Consider the following 13,153-nt stretch of genomic DNA (forward strand, 5'->3'; position numbering starts at 1 on the left):
ATGGCAAACAGTAGCTGTGTAGGTAGTCTGTGGGAGAGGAAATGCTTAAACAAAGGTAGCATCAATTTCTTTCAAAGATAACAGGGGAAGCCAGACCAAACAGTCGCGAGACAACAATATAGGACAACATCTCGAACATAATAATGGTTCAATCAGCGAGCATATCATCAAACCAGAGGGTAATAATTAAAGGTAATGGCCACGAGCAACAACTCGAGTGTAGCACCTGTTTTTTGCTTAAAGGAAAACAGCAACTTGCCAAAAAGGTAGCTTATTTTAGTTAGAGAAACGAGTCTCAATGATATAACCATTAATGTATCCATCTTATTTAGGGACAAGAGACAAGCATAGGAGCACAGCAGCAGACTTATCAAAGAGTTGACACCAATAATGGCATTGCAGCGATGGTTGTAAGTTCAAAATGAGCGTGAAACTAATTTAAATAGGCTAATATGATAACTGAAAACCAATTTGTATAGAGCTATCACATAACGAAATTAGACCTAAAAAATATGAACAAGCAGACCTGATGTATTGCTAGAATTAGGATAGGTTAACCAAAAACATACTAGATCACAATAAAAGCTGAACAGATTCAAGGTTGTATAACATCTAACCCAAACAAATCACATTCATGTCAGAGTATATTACTTGAAAAAAACAGAGTGAAAGAGGGATAGTTTAGAACTGTTTTAACCATATACACAGTATACCTAGAACATGTATCAGGGTGTGTATATCGGGTGTATACCGAATGTATATCTTCTACTTATCTTGTTAGCTCATTGTATACCACATGTATATTCGGCTCTAAATGGGTTCTAAGTTCTGGGAATTCAGTCTAAACATCCAAACTACAGTATACACCTTTCAAATTCATTTTGGCGACTAAAATTCTATCCTAACAGCTCCCAAACATCAAAGGAAAAATATGACGACAAAGAAATTACATAACTTAAGTAGCAGAATCAGCTAAAATCTAACTAAAAGCAGAAACTAAAGACTAGAAGTAATGAACGTATCGAAGTTTACCTGTTTTGTGCGCAATGAACTGGGATGCCGAGGTCGTCGAATCTACTCTCGAATGCGACGAACTCGAACTCGATAAAAAGTCTTTCGAATCCAAAAGTTCGACAGAACCGAACACTCTTTTAAAAGGAAGTTTGGTTTGATTTTTTAGTAATCCTAAAACGTAAATAAAAATGATTCGAAACAAACTTGAAGTGAAGCAGATTCGAACTCTAAAGTAATGGAATTCCCCCAAAATGTTGAATGGTCCTATTTCTTAAAAAAACGATGTTCCCTTTTTTTGACTTCCGGGCTCTTCTTGATTTGTTTTGTTTCCTTTTTTCTCTGAAAACGTTGAGTCAAAATCCCCCCATTCAACGATTCGACTTCGACACATTTATAGGGTTTTGCTTGCGCTAAAGTGGAGAGAGGAGCGTGGGAGAGAGGCGAAAGGCGTGGGGAACAAGAGCGACAGGAGCGACAGAGGCGTGGGTGAGACAACAATGAGTGGAGGTGCAGAGGAGTGAGATGGCAGAGATGAAGGTGGGGAGAACGTGGGGGTATGGGAGAGAGTGGAACGAGAGAGAGAGAGCTGAAGAAGATGGGAAAAGGGAGGCGGAAGTGAGGGACAAAAAATGAAACCCTAGGGTTTCATTTTGTTAAGGGGGGAAGTTGGGCCGGTCGGGTAAGCGGGTCGGGTAATGGGCTGGTCCGTTTTGGGCTGGCCTATTAATTTAAATATGGGCTGATAATGTGTGGGTTGGGTATTAAAATGTGGGTTGTTTATTTGGGTAGGGAAATAATATTGTATTTGTATTTTAAGCCATTAATTGGTTGAAAATTGTTGATCATTCCTCCGCTATTTAATTATTTTTTGGGATTCTAATTTAATAACTGGTATAATATATATTATGTAAAGACAATAAATAATTAATATGTAGAAGAATAAAGATTTTTTGCAAAATGTTGTCTTGTAATTAATTTAACGATTCCAAACCCGAAAATGAAACGATGACGAACTATTTAAAATTTGTGATAAAGTAATGCTTGTAATGTTGAAAAATAAAAGTAGCGATGTTAATAGTAATAGTAATACAATAAAAATGTTAAAAAATAAATTATTTAGTTCGTCAATAAATTAGAAACCCCGAGTAAATTAAATAAAAGAGGGACAAAATTGAGTGTCAACAGACAGTACTTGGTGTTGGAGGGGGAAGCTGAGGCATTTTGATATTCTAAAGAGGGAAGCCGCGAAAGTTTACCAAAGATCAATTTAGCTTACTTTTGTTTTAGATTTTGCTACAATATACCTTAAAGTCTGTCTCGTATTCTCAACCTTCAAACCTACTAAAAGTGTTAAAACATTTATTCGCATTCGAAATTCTAGTCTCAAACTAAGAGGACAAACATGATAACCTGTTATTAAAATCAAATGTCTTACTAGTTACTACCCTATTTTGAAATCTCTGAGAATCCTTAAAATTTTAAAACAGCCGAGTTCGTTGATCACCTCTTTTCTTGATGATGATTTCACAATGAGAATCTACTTAGGTATTCGTTATGTCAGAGTTGCTCAGTAATTTAACTAGACCAAGAAGCAAAGCAAGCTAAGAATAAGATAGATTATTATGGTACGAAATGAGTTTGAAAGAAGAAGTGGGGATTCATATAGTCGACCCTAACTTGTTTGAGATTGAGACGTAATTGTTGTTGTATATCATTTGGAAGATACATAATGTAGGTTCTTTTCATCTAAATTGAGGAATCAACGGCTGCTAATTTTGAGGTGGACAAAATGTCAGGGTGTCTCGAGAATTCAGCCATGTTGTTCTCCATCAGACATTAAACATGCTTCTATTCCATCACCAGTTTCTGTGTCAATCAGAGTAATTACTTCAACAGGTTTTCTTACATCTCTCTCCCAGAATGGCTTTCCCCAGCCAAAATAGGCTTCATACGTTATCATGTATGAAATTTGTATTCCTACCACTAGTCTCCACAGGTAAACCTATTCACTTGAATTGCTAGAGATCTAGTGACTTGTTGACAAACATAATGGTGGTTGAAAATCCTAGGCCAAGTATTGATTCAGAAGCTGAATCTTGAATCAATTGACAATTGTCTTACTACCCTAATTTGAAGAAATCTTAAATTAGAGCATTATCCAAATGTATTCTGCAGGTTGGTTTTATTCCTTTCTTGTAATCCTACTTCAAGCAATCTATCATACCCCTCAAAATTAAAAAGAATTGACTTTCGTTGATCTCCTCTTGTTGTTGATGATTTCATAACTGATAATCTAGTCAGGGTCATCTTATGTGAGAGTAGGTCAAAAATATTACTAGACCACGAAGCAACGCGAACCAAGAAAGATATATCATCAAGAATATACATAAAAATAGTTTGGAAATTGGAAATCTACTAAGGGGTAATCTCATATCAGAGTAAGCCAAACATTTATTTAGCTGCAGGTTTGGCATGAAAGAACTACACTTGTTGATATGAACAAAGCAAACCAAAGCAATAATTATTACATCATCAAGAAGATACATAATGTAGTTTTATTTTATCCAAATCAAGGAATGGAATGCTACTTCGGAAGTGTAGGACAAAATGTCAAAATATCAGGATCTCTCTGGAATTCAGCCATGACATTCTCATTCAAATTAAGCCATGCTTCTATTCCATCACCATTTTTTGTGTCAATCAGAAAAATTATTTCAAAAGCATCGTACCTAACACTGCTCACCCAAAATGGCTTTCCCCAACCAAAGTCAGTTTCATACCAAGGGAATCTGCACCAACTAGAGCATGCATAAATGTCCAACTTGTCTCCTTCAGAAAGCTTTGTGGGGTCCAGTCCTCTATCCCATATTTTAAGAAAGGAAGATTTTTCTTCCTTTGACAAAATCACATTGGTAGCAATTGTGGAATTAGCCAACAAGTCAATTCTTTTGTTCACATAGCCGTGATGTAAGCGCTTACCTCATCTTAGTCGTGATGTAAGCGCTTACCTCATCATAGGAAATTCATTCCTATAAATAGGCGGCTTATGGTTCATTTGTAAGATCACCAAGATCATTTGCTATACACACCAAAATCTCAGACAATACATCTGAGTGAGAGCAAAGTGAGGTGTTCGATAGACTGTGAGAAAATAGTCTGTGAAGAAAAATAGAGTGTGAGTGATATTGTAGTAAGGTGGGAAATCAAAAGAGTGTTATTTCTTTTGTGCGTGTAGTGGTCTTAGGAGTATTTATACTCATTACTACACAGTGTAAAATTCCTTACTATAGTGATATCAGCTGCTCCTCTTGGCCGTGGTTTTTCCCTTATTCAGAAGGGTTTCCACGTAAAATCTTGGTGTCATTATTGCTGCATTTTATTCTTGCTGATTTAACCATAACTTAGTGTTCCGCGTTTATCACTAATACCGTGAATATTATTTTTGTGGGTCTATTTTATTCCCAACAAGTGGTATCAGAGCCGAGGTTCTGTCTAAGTATGCTCTGTGGTTGCAGCACAGTGTGAACTTCCACATCAGAAAAGAATTATTTTGGTCTTCGAATAAAATAGTATTTGTATTTGTGATAAACGATGGAAGCCAACACTAGTAGAATGGTTACTTTGAGTGGCGTAAATTATGCCATTTGGAAGGGCAAAATGGAAGATTTGCTCTATGTCAAGAACTTTCATCAACCTGTCTTTGCCAATAAAAAGCCTGATAATAAATCAGATGAAGAGTGGAATTTGTTGCATCGGCAGGTTTGCGGCTTTATTAGACAGTGGGTTGACGATAATGTGTTGAACCATATTTCTGGGGAGACACATGCTTGGACCCTATGGAAGCATCTTGAAAGTTTGTATGCTCGAAAAACTCGTACCAACAAGATGTATGCAATGGTATGCACTCGACCAGATATTGCTCATGCAGTCGGTGTTGTTAGCAGATTTCTCGAAAATCCAGGGAAAGAGCATTGGGAAGCTATGAAGTGGATACTCAGGTATCTAAGAGGAAGCTCAGGGGGAGCTATACCATGGCAGTCGAAGTTGCAGAAGTGTGTCGCACTATCAGATATGCTGACCAAGGTGGTACCGAGAGACAAGTTCGAATCGTGCAAAGAACTTGTCGGCATGCACTCAAATTAGAAGCCAGTGTACCCTCCTTCAGGTGAATGGGACTGGAGGGGGAGATTTGTGGGGTCCAGTCCTCTATCCCATATTTTAAGAAAGGAAGATTTTTCTTCCTTTGACAAAATCACATTGGTAGCAATTGTGGAATTAGCCAACAAGTCAATTCTTTTGTTCACATAGCCGTGATGTAAGCGCTTACCTCATCTTAGTCGTGATGTAAGCGCTTACCTCATCATAGGAAATTCATTCCTATAAATAGGCGGCTTATGGTTCATTTGTAAGATCACCAAGATCATTTGCTATACACACCAAAATCTCAGACAATACATCTGAGTGAGAGCAAAGTGAGGTGTTCCATAGACTGTGAGAAAATAGTCTGTGAAGAAAAATAGAGTGTGAGTGATATTGTAGTAAGGTGGGAAATCAAAAGAGTGTTATTTCTTTTGTGCGTGTAGTGGTCTTAGGAGTATTTATACTCATTACTACACAGTGTAAAATTCCTTACTATAGTGATATCAGCTGCTCCTCTTGGCCGTGGTTTTTCCCTTATTCAGAAGGGTTTCCACGTAAAATCTTGGTGTCATTATTGCTGCATTTTATTCTTGCTGATTTAACCATAACTTAGTGTTCCGCGTTTATCACTAATACCGTGAATATTATTTTTGTGGGTCTATTTTATTCCCAACAAGCTTGTCTACAAATTTTGTCTAGTTGTTAATAATTAAAGGGGAAATATCATGAAAGCTTGCCTTAGCAATGCCTACAGATATGTCCCGTATTGTATTTCCTACCAAGTTTACAAAATCATTCAACTCCTTTCTTGACTGCTTTGCCTCTAGATTAATAATTCCAAACGTGGAGCAATTCCCTAGAGCATGTTCTAAAGATGGTAAATTTAAATTTCCCCTCAAATTAATTGCACAAAATAAAGAAGAGTCCCTTGAATGCCCATTTTTGGCGGAAGAAAAGCCCAGAAGAACCTTCCATATTAATGACATAACGACCACCACTCGAGTAGGTCTCGTAAATGTGGCACTTGAATTGATTCTTTCTTTCAGCTTTGTTATTGCCAAAGCATCAAACACAAACCTCCTTGTGACAATCTTAGGGCCTATGTTGGATGGTGGTGAATATTGAGGTTCTGATAGCACTCTTGTGGGGAAGAGTGATGACAAGTGACCGAAACTTGGTAGAAAACCTTTTGTTGTCGTCCCTGTAAGGCTAACTTGTGCCATTCATTGAGAAATGTTGCTAAAGTCAAAGCATCAGCTACGATGTGTGAAATTTGTATCGCTATGACTAGTCCTCCACAATTGAATATGTTCACTTGGACACCAAGTAATGGACTTGATGGCAGATATGCGCCTGGAGGAACACACCATGGTAGAAGATCATCCAAAAGCTCAATCTTGGGTCCTTCATGGAGAAATTCAGCAAGATCCGCGTTCACTTTAGTTTCAACATACTCAACACCTTCATCATTGCAGTGAATTGAGAGGTCATCTTTTCTAAATCGTCCTGCTAGAGGGTAAAACTTGGCCGAGGTCTCAGCCAAAGATTTTTGCAGCTTATCACATCTTTTTGCAGCATCTGACCTGTTCCATTCACTGCTCGGCAAGTAGTGGAACAGTACTGGTACATACAAACTAGGAATCTCCAGCTGATCAACTAACGAAAGATTGAGGCTCTGAAGATGATCGGGGGGTAGGAGTTGAGGGCTTTAACGCTTTCCTTGTTTGGATTTGAATCTCCAACTTGGCCATTAAAACTGGCTTGATGACCAGAAATTCACAATTACAAAAGATAAAAAACCAAACTCTGAATGTTTATTATTAGTAAAATATCTGGAAATGAAAAGGAGCAAAATTTCTGGACTAGAATGCTTTTTTCATTTTGTTGACTTCTGTATTTCAAGTTGTTCTTGCACAATCCTTACCACAGCCCACGTTTAAATACACACTGCATTTCACCAACCTGGTACTAATTGGCATTAGTTTATTTTCATCATACTCATGATTCACGTTTCACCAACTTGTGCTAATTGGCATTAGTTTATTGTCATCATACTCATGATTCATATACAGGTTGCCTGCAGATATTTGTCCATTTATAGATAGCAGATATGCAGGGATTCATAGCAGATATGTAGCATTCTCTTTTTGATTCTTTCCTTACCCAATGTACGTGCATGTGTTTATACCTCTTACTTCTTGGAATAGTATACAAGAAATTGTTTCTACCCTCTCTTTCGATTACAATTTCTAAGCATGGTAAAATTGGTTAAAGAATTTAGCAGCTTTAAGTATGGCCTTTGGATTAGTTGCTGTTGCCGTATGCACATTGGGCCTTTGCATACGAGGAAAAAAAAAAAAGAGAAAAAAGAAAAGAAGATAAAAAGTAGAGAAATAAAAAAAAAAAAAAAAAAAAAAAAAAGAGAGAAAATTACCTACAAAGCTACAATGAGTAAAAAGGATAAATAATTTTGAGGGCATGAAAGTAAGAGGGCATATAAGAGTAATTATTTTATATGTAGTGGACATTGATGCTCTTTTCCCAAAAAATTGCACTCCCTCGGTCTCAATTTATAAAAACTTCTGAAATTTGTAAAAGTTATAAAAGTATATACTACTAATACAAATCAAATCTGTAAACGAGTGTGTTTACTGGATATTGCTATATATGGTCTTGATTTCTGGGATCAAAGGATGGTCAAAAGGACGTCTCCCATCTTTAATTTAATGGGAAAGCTGTACGTTCTTTAATTAGGCTGGTACTTGAAGCCCCTTTGGTATTTTTGACATCTTTGACTGCATGTTGGAAGGTTTGTCTCCTTGAAAGTTATTGCTCCCTCCCGTTAAAAAAGAGTATTGATTTTTAGTCATTTGCACATAAATTCTTACTCCCACTTAAAAATAAGTAATTTAACTAAGTTACCCCTAATAAATATGTTGACACCCAATTTTGTCCCGTCTCTCTGCCGAAATACCTATTTTGCGCTTCTAATATTTTTTGGAAAAAATAAAAATATATATATATATATTATGTGTTTACTATAATTATTAGCCTCTTATCAATACCGCTATTGCATTATTCTATTAATTATTCTTATTACTATTACCGCATTTTATTATTATTATTATTATTATTATTATTATTATTATCATTATTATATATTACTATTATTATAATTCATAATTTTTTATCATTTCGGCATTTTACCAGCTTACGCACACGCATCGCATTTATCTTTGCATAATTAAATAATAATATTTATTTTACTGTGGATTTTTCGCAATATTATTGCACTGCTATTACAACGCCATTTTTTATCTAAGCATTAATGACGACATATTCCATATTGAGCAATATTTTAACAGAAGTTATTTAAACAAGTCTTTTATTTAAATTTAGAAGTCAAACTATTTCTTGCTCTCAGTCTGTATTTTGATTTATCGGATTCCAAATCAAAGTCCAATCAACTCATAAATATTTTGACCAGCCCATATTTTCGATCCAAATTTTTTGGACCAGTCCATGTTATAATTTATTAGCCATTCTTTTAATACTCGGTCTAAAAATCGACCCAGTCCATAAATGGACCGGGTTCGACCCATTTTTTACGTGAAATAAGGGAAACCCTAAAAGGGTTCCCCTTCACTTCCCTTATCACCGCCGCACCCCCTCCCTTTCTCTCCCTTTCCCTTTCTCCCTCTTCCACCTCATCGCCGCCTCCACGTTACCCCCCACTGCCACCCCACTGCTTCTCACTCCTCACGCCTTGTCCCCCACCACTGACACCCCCACGCACACGTTCCTCTCCACTACCTCCATCACGCCTCCACTATACCCTGTCCCCACACCACTGCGACTCCCACCGTGCTCACTGTCATCTCCACCTTCGCCTGTCCTCCACTTCCCGTTATACCCGTTTCCTCTTTCTTTCTTCAAGACAAAGGTCAAAAGACCTATAAATGGTGGTAGGGTTGAATCGAAAAGGGGGGGGGGGGGATTTTTTGGATCGAAAAGATACCTTAATACTTCTTGATAGTCAATTCGGAATACAAGTTTTCAATTGTTCCAGTTCCCCTTCAAAATATCGACTTTTAATTTTTCGATATCGTCACAAAATTAAATCCTGTTCTGTTTTTGCTGTGGGTGTTCGTTTGAATCCGAGCATACGCAAGTTCGAATTTCAAAGTGTTTCGAGGTACATCGGAAGCTCGAGCCCCATTTCGCTGCATTTGAAGAAGGTCAGTAAACCTCTCTCCTTCTATTCATTTATCGGTAATTTAAGTACTCTCCTGTTTGTTCTATGCGTTTATATGCTTTATGCGTTTGTTAGTTAATTGATAGGTTAGTCTAATAGTTTGTTAATGTTAATAAATGTTATGTCAGTTTCTGTGTAGATTAGGTGTGTAGTTTCATAAGTTCAGCATGCGTCGGTATGTGTATATGAAGTCCAAGTATCCCTCATATGGTGTGCCTGCTATTAGTTCAATTCATAATGGTTATTCGCTTAATTTGAATCAGTAAATCTTGGTTTGTAGCCGGTGGTGTGATTAGTTTGCCTGATTTAGTTATATAGAGGAGAGGCAATGTTTATATGATTGTGTTGTCTTTTGTTCCCTAGTGCCCAGTTTAGATTTCCTTTCTTTTTATCTGGAGTTTCAGTTCTGTTCCATGGAAAATGTGGTAATCAGGTTAGTTTCGTTTAGTTTCAATAGCATATATTAGAATTTGGGTAGAGACATTTAATTTTCTGCTTGGTTTGTGAGAGTAAGGCATTTATGCACTTTGTTTCATTTACCAAAAAAAAAAAATCATGAACAAGGCTGTGTTAATGTATAAATTCAAGACCTGGTTTGGCTTGTTTTAACTCAAATTATAGGATTGAGTGCATGTTATTAGTTTGATCCCCCATCTGGTTCTGTCTCAATAAATAACCTGCTCTCTTCCTTTCTTTCTTTTTTTTTTTTTTTAAAGAATTTATTTTAGTATCGTTTCCAACTTAAGTATGTTGCTTCCAATAACTGTGCTACTCTCTTTTGGATTCTGAACTATGGCAGATTCAGAGAATCATTTAGAATTGAAGCTGACTAGTTAAATAAATCTAATGTGATGTTGTGCATATTTTAACAGGTCTTCTTTGATAAGAAACAAGTATCCAGATTTCCTACTTTAAAGATTGATTCTCATTCTGTCTGGTCATATGTTTATGCTTGGCATTCTTATTTCACCTCCTACTTTAAAGGGAAGAAAGTTTAGGTCCTTAATCTCATCTAGGAGGTTTTGTCTGCCTTCATTGTGTTCTGGTCCAGTTTGGAGCCATGTTTGAAGTTTCTTGATTGATATTTAGTTTGCATTATACTTATAGTAATCCTATTAGTTTAAACGTATCCGAGAGCATCATGTAATCTGTCCATGTTAAGCATGTATCTTGTGTTAGTTGAATAATCTAACGTAGAGTCCCGATATGTTAAGTCTTGAATCTGACTGCCAATATGTGTTAGTCTAGTTTTGATTATCATCTGTCTGAATATTGGTTCTATTGGTCTATTATTATGGTAGATGTAATGCTATGATTGGTTTGATTAAATTTAGGAGTTGAATGCTTATTATGGCTTAATGTGTTCTTAACCTAAATTATCTTCCATGTTTCGAACAAGTCTTTGTTGTCCAATATATACCTGAGTATATATATCCTTCCTTAAGTTTAATAAAGTGGAGCAGATCTGATACATCTCCTTATTTATTTGGTTTTCTTTTTTTTTTCTTGGGTTTCTATGCAGTCATGGTTGTTTTGATATATATTTAGTTGGGTAGTTTGTTCTGCTTAATATTGTAGCTGGTGTGAATGAGTTATGTTTGGCTAGTTAATTTATTTGCCTAATGTAGTAGTTGGCAAGAAGCTATGTTTAGTCATTGGGTCTGTCTGCTCAGTATCATAATTTGTGTAAAATTACACTCAAGGTTGTCTAACTTGTTTGCTCAATTTGGGAAGTTGGTGATTTTCTTTTAACTAAGTTTTGAGTCTTGTATTTTTCTCTTGTCTGTCGGAAGTGTTTTTTTTTTTTTTTTTTTTTTTCTGTTGAGGTTTGGGGAAGTTTCTTTAAGGCATTAAAGCATAACCAAACAATGGATAGGCCTATATTAATTTAGAAAGAAACAGAGAACGATAAGATATTGCCCTTCCCCAACCATGGTCATTATACATGCATTTGATCATGTTCAGCCGGTGTCATTGCCGTCCACTTTCCTTAAGATTATAGTTTGTTTAACATTTGAAAGCCAGGTAATGGAATGGAAGTCCAGTAGAAGATTGCAGACATTTAGTGTAGTCATTTAAAATATTCCAAAAAAGTGAGCTGAAACCTGTGCGATTATGTGTACGTGGTGCATAGTCGAATATACATAATATATACACAAGTCGCTGATTTGCTTGTTTTGAAATTTACATTATAAATAACTTTATTTATTGATTATACACTAATCCTTTTTTCCTTTTATCTTTTGCATGAACCTCACATACGAATCCGAGGGACTCGTTTCTCCCCGCATTCGGTGTTGGGCTAAAAGTCCAACATAATCATCTCGAGCCGTCCCCGATCAGTCCTTATTCCGCAGCAGAAAATAAAAATTGCTGGGCCAAGGCCCATATAGTGTTTGCAGCAATGGCCCAAATGGGTCAGATCCATTTAACAGCAGCCTTTCTTAAAATATGGGTTGAGCCCATTTTTAATTATCTCTCCTTTATTTATTTTGTGCATTTAATTTGTATACTAATTGTTTGTTTTTTATTTAGTTTATATAAACCTTAATGAGTTAATAGATTTAGTTTAGTAATGGGTAGTTAGTTTAAAGAAGACTAATAATTAATCTCATAAGCTTCATTTTCTTCTTTTCACATTAAAGTTATTTATAGAATCTATAATATTTACTTCTAAAATAATTGATAGTATAAATTAATATTTTTTTTTTAGTTAAAGAAATCATATTTTATCTCTTGTTATCTTAATTTCAAAACACCACTAATACACAAATATAAATTCAAGCATATTTTATAAATAACCCTTTCAAGTTTGAATCAATCACCCATATTTTATAGAAAAAATGATAAAGAAAACTCACTTCCTTTTGAATCTTATTTATAAGCTTAGATTTTTCTACATTGTTATAATCAAATAATACGATTTATTCAAAGTGCAAAACTGCCAAATCTCTTCTTAACAGCTATTATTTATGGGCAAATTATCATATTTTATAAAATCTTATATTAAATAGCGTTTTATTTTAAAGTTTAGCCACATTTGTAAATCTTCTTTAAATGACATTTTTATCTTAACAATGCTTATAAGTTTTATTTCATGCAAATTATCACATTTCCTATAAATTTTATTAAATATTATTTTTTATTTAAGGCTTCGTCGATAATTTCAAGTTTCATTTAATTTTTAGAATCTTCTCTTACGCACATTATTATATTTTCTACAAGTATTATTTCAAATAATATCATTAGTATTTTCATTTAAAGTCTTAGCGGTATTTATAAGTCCTATTTAAAAAATGGAATTTCAAGTTTTCTTTCATATTAAATTTTTGTAAATCTTATTTTCACTAATATTATTTTCCTTTTAAAATTTTAGAAACATTTGTGAATCATTTTAAAATTTAAACATTATATTTCAATATAATTAATTAACCTAAGTTTGGCCGGATAACCGTAGTTAACGGATTCTAAAGGATGCCTAACACCTTCCCTTTAGGATAATATAGAGCCCTTACCTAGAATCACACTGGTTAGCAGACCATTAACGGAGGTTTAGTTTTAACTTTACCTTAGTTAATATTTAGGTGTCCTAATTCACCATTAAATTAATTAGGTGGCGACTCCTTGAAACAAATAAACAGGAATCACCAATACGTCATACTCCCTAAATCAACCCGGTTAAAATGGGGTGTGACAAATATATATTGGAATTTGGTCACTTAACAATTAATAATGACAAATCTA

The 13,153-nt window shown here is 35.2% G+C and overlaps 1 pseudogene; it reads right to left on the bottom strand.

Annotated features, from left to right (window-relative positions):
- Positions 1-3,440: 3,440 nt before the first annotated feature.
- Positions 3,441-7,043, bottom strand: LOC132600184 (acetyl-CoA-benzylalcohol acetyltransferase-like; annotated as a pseudogene).
- Between the last annotated feature and the right edge of the window lie 6,110 nt (positions 7,044-13,153).

Source organism: Lycium barbarum, chromosome 6 (genome assembly GCF_019175385.1).
Source record: "Lycium barbarum isolate Lr01 chromosome 6, ASM1917538v2, whole genome shotgun sequence".
Taxonomy (NCBI): domain Eukaryota; kingdom Viridiplantae; phylum Streptophyta; class Magnoliopsida; order Solanales; family Solanaceae; genus Lycium; species Lycium barbarum.